This window comes from Leptidea sinapis, chromosome 42 (assembly GCF_905404315.1).
Source record: "Leptidea sinapis chromosome 42, ilLepSina1.1, whole genome shotgun sequence".
Classification (NCBI taxonomy): Eukaryota; Metazoa; Arthropoda; class Insecta; order Lepidoptera; family Pieridae; genus Leptidea; species Leptidea sinapis.
Window position 1 is genome coordinate 8,414,571 of NC_066306.1, and position 14,680 is coordinate 8,429,250.

At 35.7% G+C, this 14,680-nt stretch overlaps 2 long non-coding RNA genes across 2 annotated transcripts; both read left to right on the top strand.

The window, feature by feature from the left end:
• Positions 1–2,459: 2,459 nt before the first annotated feature.
• Positions 2,460–5,800, top strand: LOC126976928 (uncharacterized). Its single transcript, XR_007732031.1, has 3 exons — positions 2,460–2,558; positions 3,567–3,834; positions 5,465–5,800. It is a non-coding gene; the product is annotated as an uncharacterized LOC126976928 (long non-coding RNA).
• A 3,596-nt stretch (positions 5,801–9,396) lies between these two features.
• Positions 9,397–13,801, top strand: LOC126976926 (uncharacterized). Its single transcript, XR_007732029.1, has 2 exons — positions 9,397–9,517; positions 13,464–13,801. It is a non-coding gene; the product is annotated as an uncharacterized LOC126976926 (long non-coding RNA).
• The last annotated feature ends 879 nt before the right edge of the window (positions 13,802–14,680 follow it).

The window sequence follows — 14,680 nt, forward strand, 5'->3', positions numbered from 1 at the left end:
TAGGTCACACTAAAAGTTTTGCGTAACTTAAAAAAATCTACATGTTTTAACCAAAATATTACGTTTATTGCTTTTCAAAATACTCTCCTTTACATTTTAAACATTTTTTCATGCGATCGAACCATTTTTTAAAACAGGAGTACTACAGATCTGAAGGCATGTTTTCTACGTGCTGATTGAACGCTATCACTGCCTCTTCGGAATTGGTTAAAGCGAAACCTCTCATCAAATCATTGATTTTGGGGAACATACAGAAATCACAGGGTGCTATGTGCAGGATGGGTGGCGAGTTGTAATTTTTCGGAAGCTAAAAATGACTTAGTTTTGTTGGCCGTGTATGAAGAAGCATTGTCATGTTGTAGGAGAAAGCGGCTTTTTGGTCGTCTTTCGCGAAATTTTTTTAACACGCTGGGTAAGCAAATTGTAGAATTCCACTCGGCATTAACACTCTTTTGATCTTCAAGTGGAATTGCGCTGGTGGGACCCGTTGCTGAGAAGAAAAGGGCGATAAATTTTTTACCAACGTTTCTCGCCTGCCTCACTTTTGTTGGCCTGTTCTCATTTTCAAACACCCATTCACAAGATTGCTGTTTTTTCGGGTTAAAAACAATAAATCCACGTTTCATCTCCTGTGACAATGTCATAAACAGCATTAGAATGTCCGTGGTCATACTTTATTAGCATCTGTGAGCACCATTCCACGCGAGTATGCTTCAGCTCCGCTGTCAATTCATGAGGGATTCAACGACAACAAAGTTTCCGAATTTTCAATTCTTTGTGTAAAATTTTCTGAATTTGGCTCATACCAATCCCCAATAGTTCTCGAATTGTCTCATAGGTAATCCGCGGGTTTTCTTTAATTAGCCATATTATTTTCGTTGACGGCAGTGAAGGGCCGCCCATCACGAAATTCGTCATGTAAAGTAACCCGAGCTCTCGCAAATTCATCAAACTATCGCCTCACGGTGCTCAAGCAAGGTGCTTCTCTCCCAAAAGCATTTTGAAGAGGAGCGGCACAGTCTTGCTGTGAGAGAGAACTAATAAAATCATAAAAAATCATTGCTCCAAAATCTTTTTGACTTAATTCCTCTTTCGTTGCGAACTTTGATGTGTGATAGAAAAATAACTGACAAATGATTTCCCGCCAATTGTTTTTTTCTTAATACTAAGAAGGTTGCAACGTTTAAAAAAAAACATTCGTAATAGTTCCGGTTAGCTAGAAGTGCAAAACTTTTAGTGTGCCCTATGTATAACTGTCGCGATACCTTTTGTAAATAATCATATGTTCTGTAAAGTCGTAGTACATTATTTTATTATTCCAACAATAGTTTTCACAGCGCACGCGATTTAAAGAATACTATTTTAATTTTTTTTTACATCTTGGGTTTTTTATTCGTTCGGTTCATTATTCGAGTTTTAGTAAGTATCCCTAATGTTCTTGAAAATATTATACAGCCTATATCACCCGGGGATAGTGTAGCTTCCCAGCAGTGAAAGAATTTTTCAAATCGGTTCAGTAGTTTTGGAGCCTATCCGATGCAAACAAACAAATAAGCAAAAAGTCAAATCTTTCCTCTTTAAAATATTAGTATAGATAATATAAATACTTCATTATACATAACACATATAAATATCCATTATTCTGAAACAACCGGAATTAAAAACCCGTAATATGATATTACTACGTCGGTCGGACCCCAAGTCCAGTCGTTTCCAGAGCTATGATGTCACCCAATAACAATCATCGTAAAATCTTTTTTTTAAGATTCAATTAAAATACATCATTTTTGAAAAGAAACTATATTGGATAATTATTTATAATCTATAATAGTAAGTCAAGAATACATTATAATTCCTGCAAGTAATTAGCAAACAATTTCAAGTATTTAATAATTGCTTCTCAGTTAAATTCAGAATGATAGAATTATTAAAAACTAGCTGTTGCCCGCGATGTCTTCTGCGTGAACGATATAAAGCAGGAGGAATATATTATTAATACTATTAATGTTCTAGAGAGATAATATTATGTCCCGACATTTAGACAATAATCATGCAAAATTTTAAATACTACCATTATAATAAATTTCTTTATAGAGGCAATAGACTCCTATATTTTTTACCTAAAAAACTATGTTAGTATGTTACAATTTAAGTAATAACAATAAGTAACTATAAGTTTAATAAGAATTTGCGTATAATTCATAATAGGGCACATAATAATTTCGGAAACAGTCTGAGACAGCGCGTTTAAATCAGTCAGTAAATAATTCAGTTGCGTTTTGCCCGAACATACATAACGGCAAACAGACAAAAATTATATAAACTTAATGTTTCGCTTCGGTATTGTTTATAGAATACACAGTATTCTTTAAATGAAATATTCAATGTACAACGATTTTATTATATTGTAATATATGGGTTATAAATGACTGTACTGACATTACTTCGTGGAAATAACTTATAATGGAATCTATATAGAATATATTAGTGTGGTTTATATACAAGTCAGTGTATCCAGCGATGTTAATCTGTGCTCCGAAACAATGGGATCAACTAAGGTGACTATAAAAAATATATTTTAAATATTAATATTCCGACAATTAGTTACAAAATTTAAATATATTTATTAAAATACTAGTGGACCCGACAGACGTTGTCCTGTATACACGTCTTAAATTAAAAAAAACGGTCCAGCCGTTAGGTGTTCGCTAACATACACATGAGCAGGAGAATTATATTATATGGACGGAATTGAGAATCTAAGCCAATCTCAAATTGACTGGAACACATTAAAAAATCATCAAAATCGGTCCAGCCGTTCAGGAGGTAGTTCAATTGTGAATATAACCATTCTCGAATCCACCTGAAGACACACACCAATCTCAAATTCACTGGAACATACAAAAACATTATCAAAATCAGTCCAGCCGTTTAGGAGGTAGTTCAATTGTGAATCTAAACGATTCTCTAATCCACCTGAAGACACACAGAAAGTTTCATTAAAATCGGTCCAGCCGTGTAGGAGGAGTTCATTTACAACAGACGCACAAAATAAATATATATATATTAAGATTTATATCTAATGACATTAAAATTAAATGTTTGTAAAAGTAAAATATTACAAATGGTTCAATATTTACGTTTAATGATTTTTACAATATTTATTTATAAATCTTTCAAGACCAATTTTCCAAGTATGGTATTTTATTTAAATACTTATTACATTCTTTCGATATTTGCTCGATTGGAGCTTTTTTACCAAGTCTTGTATTTGCTTTCACTACAAGAACAAAAAAGGGACGTTAGTTTCATACAATATTCTCAAGTATAAGCTATCAATTAAATTGTCAAATAGTTTATGTAAGCTTAACAATTTCCACCTCTCTTCATTTCTGAATTTTAAAGAAAACAGTCGAGAAAGTTTGTATGGTAAAATCGCTGCAAATTTTTCCATCTTAAGCGCTCCTTAATTCAGGAGATGTATATTCACTGTTGCCTTAATAGATAATAATATTCTATTGCATATTAGTTGATTAAGATTAATATTATCAGTGTGTTTTCAACAGGCGCTACTAGTACTCGGAGCTTTATGTGCCTTACTGGCTATAGGTCACTGTGAAGGCTTGAAAGAGAAAATAAGTGAAGTTTTTAGAGATGTGGGTAGGAGTGACAGTGGTTCTAAGGACTCGAGGAGTCAATCAGGACGATCCACCAACAGCGAGTCTGGCGTTTTAAGTGAAACTCGCGGTGAGGGAAGTGCAATAACTGGGAGTTCAGGAGGTATGGAAGATTCTAGCGGTTTTGATCGTAGATATAGCGGTCAAAGAAGTTCAGGTAATAGTAATACTTTTGAGTTGTTTTCAAATAATTTATTGTTGAATATTATTAAAATTATACCCCCTTATTCATAATAGTCTGATAACTTAAAGCATTGCTAATTCTCACTCTGTCTTCTTCTATTGACCTAAGTCAGAATGAGAAATAACACTCCTTAGCGGCTGTTTTAAGTTAGCGGACCATTATGAATAAGGGGGTAAGTTCCCATATTTTGTGTGAGTGTAGTGGGTGAGTTATGAAAAGAATGCAAGTCGTGTGTCGCTAGAATATGGAACTGATAGTACAATGGTATCAGATAGTCGTCCTTTTAATAAAATAGATGTGTTGACTTGCACTCGAAAGAAACCGGTAGTAGTGGTGATGTTTAAGTTCAAGGTGGTGATAGCGAACGATTTATCTGTCAATAACTAGCAAATACTTCATCTCAGTCAGTCTTATTTGCATTTATTTTAACGTGTGGGATTAAGTGTTATGATTGAGTAGATTGTCCAGTTGACATATTCATCAAATAAGTTTAAGTGCTTAATAACACTGATATTTTTTTATTAATATGATATTATTTTTTAATTTACTCGTACAAATACGGTCATTTAGTTTGTTAAAATGATGCTCAGTTGTAAACAAATTCTCATTCGCTAACAAAATTACCACCCTATCCTTTTTTAAATTATCACTTAAGAAATGACCGTCTGATGAAATGACGTCTCTTATAGGCAGCAAGTCCTAAGTCATCTTTTAAAATACGCGACATTGGTTTTAGGTGCTTTCTTCATCTCCCGATATAAAATCTTTTGCTTTCGGACAGGATTTCTTCGAATTCTTTCCCTTACTGCTTCGACCACCTTTCGTACGAATACTACGTGGACGGCCAGATCTTTTTCTGTCCCAAACAGGAGGTCTCATTGTACCGGGCTATTAATAGGTAATTAATAGCCCGGTACACAAGCATTTTACTAATACCAAGCATATAGAGAATTTTAAAAATTGCATTTGGCTCCATACCTACTTTGTGTAATGCAATCACAGCGATTCAGTTCTCTTTATCACCCCACTCCACTTTAATATCACAAAATATTGTACAATGTATTGGCGACAAAAATAAGAAAACTTAATCAACAATAGTATAAAAATGACAGATTCCAAATTCAAATATAATATCTTGTTTTTTTTTAGTTGTAACAGTATTTATGGCGAGACTAAGTATATATTTATAGCTCATATAATAGCAGCTAGTAGATGTTTCCTAAATATAACACAAACACTTGCAGGGATAACATTTTTCACTGCGTCTGTACAAGCAATAATACATGCATGAATAAAAATGAGTGTTCTTGTTGGAATAATTGTTAACTTCTGTATCACTTCAAGAGTGAGGCATCATCAAATATGCCTCTTTGCTTACATAATTTATAGGTCTAGATAGATTCTCTTGCTGTTAGACAACCGATAAAAACAGGCCAGAAATATGAGTTTAGTGTGCGTGACAAGCTACGACTTACACTCGCGATTTGTGTGACACTTTGTGTTAGTGTGCGTGCATTGCTCAAAATTCATTTTTTCCCCGTTTTCACAGCTTTCCTAGCCTTTCTAGACGTATAAATGATCAAATCTATATTGTTTTGTTTAGGTGAATCTAGCTACGGTAGGGAGCAGGGTTCCAGAGGAAGAAGTGGTGATTCCGGCAGCAGCAGAAGTTCTAGTGAATCTAGAAGCAATGAAAGATCACGAGGTGGTGTTGGCAGATATAATTAAAGGGATATAAAATCTCAGTCATATATCTATTGAATAAATTATATAAATTGATTCCATTCGAGTCCCGCATCATTCATAAATATTGGTAAAAATTATATTAATTGTAATTTTAACTTGAATCAAACCCCTGTATTGGAATACAAATATTAAATTGTTTAAATTTCTAAAAATAAATTTGAGAATTAAAATTACTGCAGTTTGTCTTAAACTAAATAAGAGTAAGAGTCGAAAAGAAAAATGAGAAAAACAAATTATGTTTATTAATATGATAATGTAAGGGAAGGTTATTTATTATTATTAATAATATATTTTATTGATTGCTACATATATATGTATACTATTCTTTGTTACAAGTCTTGAAAATGTGTATTAGATTTTTGTGTATGTACATTATTAGTATAATTATTTCATTTTACTGTGTGCTTTTACAACAAGATCCCAGTATATGTTCAAAACAAAAGTATTACGTTATTCAACAGAAATGTTAAAAAACGTTTGTGTGGTAATGTTTGTTATAACATAAATAACCTTCCTTAATCGCCGGCAACGCTCCTGTGATTCCTCTGGTGTTACAAGAGATTGTGGGCGGCGGTGATCACTTAATACTAGGTGACCCGTACGCTCGTTTGTCCTCCTATTCTATAAAAAAATGACTTTCTTAATAATACCACAGATTGAGAATGGAGGGACCGCCCTCAGACTATTAAATAATCAATTTCCTTGTACAATATAACTTTGTAAACATATTTTTTCGGTGAAAAAAAAGCCCGCTGAGTTTGTTCCGCCCATTCTTCTCAGGTCTGAGAGGCATTCCATTTAGAATATGTGGTAGTTTTTGACTTTCAATAAGTGATGTCACATCCTATTTTGAATATAAAATATTTGAATTTGAATATAAATGTAACAATTAATTAGAGTGAGAGAGGAGGAGCCTGCCTACTACTACCGTATGCACGATATTCAAATTTCAAATTCAAATATAAATATTCAAAATAGGATGTGAAATCACTTATTGAAAGTCAAAAAACTACCACCCATTCCAAAATGAATGCCTCAAACCTGAGAAGAATGGGCGCAACAAACTCAGATAGAAAAGGAAGCCAGACTGACTGACGCCATAACGCGTTACGTTACGAAGCGGTTTATCCTCCCACATGAAGTTATCCCTTCAAAGATTATATTATATATTGTATAAATATCGAACTATACACCAGAAACTTTCATAGTGTTCGCAATGCACACAATTCAGTCAGACAACTGGGATACAGCGGGCGCGGGGTACTGTATGCTCATTGGTCAGGTAACGATTGCAACATATCGTAATTGGTCAGGTTATAATCACAACTTAATTTTATCTCACTATAATAGTTTTACCAGTGGGCTTTTTTGCACAGGATGCCGGCTAGATTATTGGTACCACAACGGCGCCCTTTTTTGCCGTGAAGCAGTAATGTGTAAGCATTATTGTGTTTATTTCTGTCTGAAGGGCGCCGTAGCTTGTGAACTTACTGGGCAAATGAGGCTTAACATGGTGACGGGCGCAATTGTAGTGCCGCTCAGAATTTTTGGGTTTTGCGTAATTTGACAGGGCGTATCAATTACTATCAGCTGAAAGTCCTCCTCGTCTTGACCCTTATTTACATTAAAAAAATAGTTTAAGTCACATCCTATTTTGAATAAAAATATTTGAATTTGAATATGATGTGGTATTATTTTGGTTGGTCTAGAATTTCTTACCAAATAATTTTCATGGAAAGGACACGTAGTCATGTGTTCCCATACCCTTTCTGGTCATATGGAGCTCTTAACGTTCTCATACTCTCATCCGTAAACAAAACCTTAGGTACTTCACCGGTCCACTGCCAAGTTGGCACGTTCTAGAACGAATCTAATTGCTCGAGTCGATGACGTACTCGGGGAAGCCAAACCGGTCACCGATCTAGTAAAACTTGCTGATGTATTAGTCTTTTTAATGTATGCTCGCTGACTACTACACTACGCCGCTTGAAAGCGTCGCCGAGCAAAGGCGATAAAAATGGTCTATCAAACCCGTAGCACACTTCCGCTGTTAAATACGAGTAGCGAAACAGCTGAAGGGATTCCGCTGTGACAAGATTGAGAAGTGGAACTGCGTCGAAACGTCATGCGAATCAGTCGAGTTGATTGAATCGAGTGACATCAATTATATTCTTGGTGAATTTATAATATTAAAATCTGACCGCTTCAATCACCTTTTTGAAAAATCGAAGTCCAGTTTATGAAAAAAATATAGTTTTGCTTTTTATTTTTATCTACTTCCACAAACTAATCGACGAAGCCGCGCGGGAAAAGAGAAAGGATTGCAGTCAAACCTATGTTTTAGAACAGGTAGTTTCGCAGTGTTCCGCTTCTCCTTCGCACGGACCACACATGGTGAAACCACTGTGGTTCCGCTGTTATAGTTTCGCAGCGGAGGTGTGCATCAATGGGGATAGGATAGTAAGCCAATTATAATAAGTAAAGCCGTTTCTACTACTAGGAAGACCAGGAGGTCTCTGCGGGTAGAGACAGTTTGTACGAGGCACGCTAACAAGTAAAGCCACTTAACGTTTCTTCTACCTTGGTCTTGCAATAAACGCCCTTGTAACTTGAGGCGGAAAAAAGTCTTGTAAATCTTTAAAAAACATTTTGTTTGTTAAAACGTTATTAATTACACAAGCTTATATTTTAACTTAATTCCAACTCTTTGCAAAAGAAATGGACAGAAACGAATGTATGATTAAAATACATTTTAAACTATCGATTTTAAGGCGTGACACTCTATGTGGCCAGTATTTAATAAAATATACACAATAAAATTAGCAATATTAAAAAGGTTTGTTTAATTTTGTTAAATATTGGTTTTAAATCACAGCACTAGTAGTTTGGGCCATATTTTTTGCCTTTTTTTTCCCTCAATCCATGTATACATATGACGTAAGACCAAATTACAAGAATTATTATCATAGAGCACTAACTCAAATATATGCAAACTATACAAGTAACTTGCAAACAAATCGTCAGATATTGCAAAACTTAAGCCGAAAAATAAAAATGAAAATAATGTCGATTATATTGTTTATTTTTTACATTTGTTATTTAATTAAAACGATTCATTCAAAACCAACGGATGTCATGACAAGCGCTATTACCATTCTACTCACATTATAGAAAATACAAAGGCGAAATAACATTTGAAATATACAATCTTTTAATAATGGTGATACTGGATTTTGAAATAATAAAAAAAAAAGTTTATTTATTAATCCATTTATAAGACACAGATATTTAAGTCTTATCTTTACACAAATTTTCTTACTGATATAAAATGGTGCACATAAACAATTCGGAGTATTAAGTGTGCGTTCATTGGACTAAGATACAAAAGGATTATTCTTAAAGTACTATTTCAAATAAGCAAAAACATGTATCACAAAACACTTGCAAAAATTACGGAACACTTACTAATATTATACAATTAACTATTTGACTAATAAATAACTATTTCAAATAATTAATCTAAGAGGTAAAACATAAAACCGACTTCTATTGACAATAATTATTTACTATTAGGTAAATTCAATAAAATTCCTTTTCAAGTGGTGATTATTTCAATTAATATTTTTAGGAAAAACCCCATTTTTTATCAGTAGAAAGGATGTTCTTACACAAAATTATTATTAAAATCGGTTCATAATTGGCGGAGAAATCGGGTAACAAGAAAACACAAGAATAACACAGAAAAGAATTGAAAATTTTCACCTTTTTTTAAGTAGGTGAAAAAAGGTTGAGAACTCTGCCTTGGAATTGATTGAATGTACGCAATTGTATTATTTAAGGAGGTGTCGATAGTTTGTGTAAATCAGTTGTTCACGACGGTCAAAATAATTTGGCAGCCATGTTTAACAAGGTTAGTAGTTAGACCAATTATAAAAATTGGAGAGTTAGTTCTACATTATCATAAACTATACTGAATTATTATGATATATATAAAAATTTGTTCCTACTTTTTAAAACGATAAATACGATTCGATTTTTTATCTATATTATATTTTATTTGTTTATTTGTGTTAAATCTTAATATATATAAATTACGTGACTCGTTGTTTGTCCGCGATGGACTCTAAACTAATGAACGGATTTAAATGGGGATTACTTCATGGAGTGCAGTTTAGTCCAACTTGAGAGATAGGACTTGATTTTATTTTGATTTGGGACCCATAATTATTTTTATTTCCTACTAGTTGACCTGGCAGACTTCGTACAACCTCAATCGATAAATAAAAGACATAACTATTGTATAAAAAAAAACTTAAAACAAACATAAGGAATCCTTTTTTAAGTGTTACCCATGTTTTAAGGAAGTTTATTTTTTTATCTCCTTAAAAAGTTAGAAAAATTCCAATTAGTTTTTTTATGTTTATTAAAACATTTTAAACCTTCTCTGGACTTCCACAAATAATTCAAGACGAAAATTAGCCAAATCGGTCCTGCCGTTCTCGAGTTTTAGCTAGACTAACGAACAGCAATTGATTTTTATATATATAGATATTTGTTTTATGTGGACATATTTTCTGCGTGAGAATTTATTGACGCACGGTTTGACAGTTCTGCTGTGAACCAATTTCATTATAACAACAAGGAGCATACGTTACGAAATAATTCTTGATGTTATGAAAAATTATTGACAAATACATAAAAAACCGTATTTTATTAGCTGACCCAGCAAACACTGTATTGCCATATAAAGTAATAAAAAAATTCAATAATTAAAGTTTTTGGGCTATAAAAAATAGATGACAACCGATTCTCAGACCTAGCAAATATATCGTACATACAATTTATCGTTTTTCTATCTATACTTATGATAAATTAAAATAAAGAAAAAAATTATAAAAACTGATTTAGGGGGATGTAAGAAGAGAAATGGAACAAGTCATGCTATGCAGACGACAGCACTTGTGATGCCATATACATGGGCCATGCAGGTCTCTCTTGGGAAATCGTTGACCAATGCCGGGAGAAACTTGTGTCTTCTATCGAGTCCTCTCTTGAGAAGGTTGCGGAATGGAGTAAATTGAACCTTGTCCAATTTAACCCCCAGAAGACTCAACTTTGCTCCTTTACCACTAAAAAAAACCCATTTGTCGTATCACCGCTCTTCGACAACACTTCCCTTAAAGCCTCACCTATTATCGGAATACTGGGTCTCGAAATCTCGAGCGATTGAAAATTCCTTGGCCATCTGGAGGGCAAAGCCAAATTGGCTTCGAAGAAGCTGGGCGTCATTAATAGACCACGGCAATACCTCAAGCTGGCCCACATTGCTAGCGCTCTACAAAGCGCAGGTTCGGCCACACATGGAATATTGCTGTCATCTCTGGTCTGTCGTATCCCAGTATCAGCTCGATCCATTTGACCGCGGGCAACGTAGAGCAGCTCAAATTGTCGAGGACCCACAGCTCTGTGAACGGCTGGATCACTTGGCGTTGCGTGGGGATGTCGCTTCATTGTGGGTCTTCTACCGCATTTAACACGGGGACCGTTCCGAAGAGCTGTGTAACCTGATTTCTGCCGCCGAATTTCACCTTCGCAAGACATGCCACAAGGTAGGATATCATCCCCACCATCTGGATTTGTGGTGGTCCTCCACAGTGCAGTTTTCAAGAAGCTTTCTTCCACGTACTACAAAGCTGTGGAATGAGCTTCCTTGTGCGTTGTTTCCGGGACGATACGACATGGGTACCATCAAAAAATGCGCGTACACCTTCCTTAAAGGCCGACAACGCTCTTGTGACTCCTCTGGTGTCGTAAGAGATTGTGGGTGCCAGGTGATCACTTAACACCAGGTGACCCGTACGCTCGTTTGTCCTCCTATTCCATAAAAAAATGTCTTAATTTTTTTGGATTTTTTTATTTCTCTGTTTGTACGGGCTAATCTCTGAAACTATTGGATCGATTTAATTGAAATTTTGCATGATGATATTTTATATCCCCGGGCAACATCTTAGATACTTTTTATCCCGGAAATTTATGAGTTCCCTTGGGACGGTTAAAAACCTCTATTTAAATAAATAACGTAGTACACAACAACTGCACATAGTCGTAAGTGTAATGTGTAAGTATTACCTATAAAATTTAAAAATCCCCTAAAAGTGACGGGTTCTCGTAGGAAACTGAAACACTACAAAGACATAGCCCAGCATAGCGTCATTCATATTAAATCAATGGTGTGCGACGGACGTCATTTCTATCTGAGGCAAAGAGTGAGAACGACAAGACATTTAGGTCAGACATAGTAAATAGGTAGATCGATACATACTAAACTTAATCTTACAAATCTGTGAAATCTCAGCCCTGCCTTGCTTTGCAAAGAAGTATCTACCTATATTATAAATACGAAAGTTTGTATGAATGAATGGATGTCTGGTTGTATGAACCTGTAAAAATCTCAGCCCTACCTTACTTCAAAAACACTACAATCATTAAGGTCCCTCAAAAGAGTTATTGCTAACGCGAAGTCGAAGCACATTGGTGACGATGACCCGCTGGCTCATGACGCGAAAGAGAAAGCTGATCTCCTGGGTTTCCTCTTCGCGTCCAACTCGACTCTGACCATATGAATCATTGTATTTGTTGGATGCAATTACTAATTATTGTGACAGTAATCACGACCATCATGTTCACGAAGTATCCTAACACAAACAATGAGTTCAAGCTCTAAAGGTTGATGCATCCAATAAACGATAAATTATATTTATGCATTTAATTATTTATTACTTTTCATGAAATAATTTGTATTTTTTAAACATGACTGATATTTATATTGGATCCAGCACCTTACAAACTAATCTGTTATGTATGTTACAGCCATTTTATATGGATTAAATACTATTTGATTGAAAAGAGTGGTCGTGGAGTTTCTTATAATATGTTCTCACGAGCTCAACTTTTTACAAACTGGTGCAGGTCCTTACCCATCTTTTCTGGCTCTCCTACTCATCAGCTGGTGTAGTCCCGAAATTATGGAAGACGGCTTTAGTGCACCCGATCCCTAAGAAAGGTGTACGCTCGGATTCGTCTAAGTTTGTGCGTTCATCGCTATAAAGTCTCCCTTTGTTGTATCCCCTCAATTCGGGATCACTCCTATAATTGCCACAGCCTGTATTTGCATACATTCGCGTCGATATATCGAGCGACGTGCAGTTCCGTGGTCACTTGGAAGAGAAGGAAAAACTGGCCTTTAAAAAGCTTGGTAAGACGAGACAGTACTTCACTATTAGCTACCGCCTGCAGCTATATAAGGTGCACATTCAGCCTCACATGGAGAACTGTTCTCACCTCTGGACGAGTGCTCCCTAGTACAAGCTTCTTCCATTTGACCGCATACAACGAAGAGGGGCTTGAATCATCGACGATCAAGTCATCTCCGATCGGCTTGAATCTTTTGAGTTGCTTGGAGATGTAGGTTCTCTCTGCATCTTCAACCGCATTTATCACGGAGAGCGCTCAGAGGAGCTGTTCGGGTTGATTCCAACGGACGAACTCCACCACCGGACATTAGGTGCAAAGTACCACCCGCATCATGTTGACATCTAGCATTCCACAACCGCGTGTTTCGCAAGAAAATTCTTGCCTCGCACAGCTACTTTGTGGAATCAATTACCGGCTGCGGTTTTCCCGAACCGATACGACTTAGGGACAAAAGAGCATACTCCCACCTTAAAGGCCGGCAACGCATCTCTTGACACCTGTTGTTACGTAGGACCGTCGGTGGTTGCCTCACCACTCCCCATCCCGTGAGCCTCCTGCATTCATTCATACAAATTAAAATGAGATAACATGCTTATTTTAAGGTTTTTATACTGGCACTGGCCTTAATTTGCTGTGCTGCGATGGTGTCATGTCAAGGTGGTGGGGGCCGAGGTGGATTTGGAGGTCAAGGTGGTAGAGGTGGAGGTGGATTTGGCCAAGGCGGAGGAGGATTTGGCCAGGGTGGAGGAAGATTTGGCCAAGATGGAGGAGGATTTGGCCAAGGCGGAGGAGGATTTGGCCAAGGAGGACGATTTGGAGGTGGTCAAGGAAGGCGCGGTTAATTTGGTAGTGGAGGTTTTAAAAAATAATAAACCCACTTTGCGATATTACAACACCCCAATAAACTGTTAACTTTTCTTTAATAAATTGCTTTTATATTTGTGGGAAGTTTTAATTAAAAACCTATGTAGTATCCTGTAGTTTATCTCTTGCCTAGTCTATCACAATGATGTGGTATAAGCTAAATTTTAAGTAAGAGATTTTTCATATTTTATTATTCATAATTGTATTATCTATATAAATGCTCTGTATACATGTCACATAGACGAAAAGTATATACGAGTGCTAAAGAGCATCTATAAGGGAAGCGTAAGCCAAGTCAAATTAGAGACACGAGGCCCAGATGTACCGATTTGCAGAGGAGTGCGACAAGGAGATCCCCTATCACCCAAGTTATTCATAATGGCAATGCAACACATCTTTGATAATCTCAACTGGCAGTGGGAAGGGATCAAAATCAATCGAAATCGACTTACTCACCTCAGATTCGCGGATGATATTGTTTTATTTGCAGAAACAAGTAAGGGATTAAAAAATGTTAAATACTTTGAACACAAAAAGCGAAGAAGTAGGTCTTGAAATGAATGAAACTAAAACCAAGGTATTGACAAACAGCCACACAAACATAATCAACTTGAACGGAAAGCCGCTTGAATATATCAAAAACTACATATACTTAGGTAAGCAATTATCATTCGATGACAAAAACGAAGAACAAGAGGTCGAGCGCCGTATTAACATGAGCTGGAAAAAGTTCTGGTCCCTGAAAGAAATCCTAAAAGGAGAATTTCCCCTCCACCTAAAGAAAACCGTCTTAGATACCTGTGTTTTACCTACTCTCACATACGGATGCCAAACGTGGACGTATAATACAAAAATTAAAACTAAACTTGTCTCATATCAGAAAGCAATGGAAAGGAGCGTACTAAAAATAAAAAGAATACATAAAGTAAAATGTGAAGGGATACGACGAAAAACA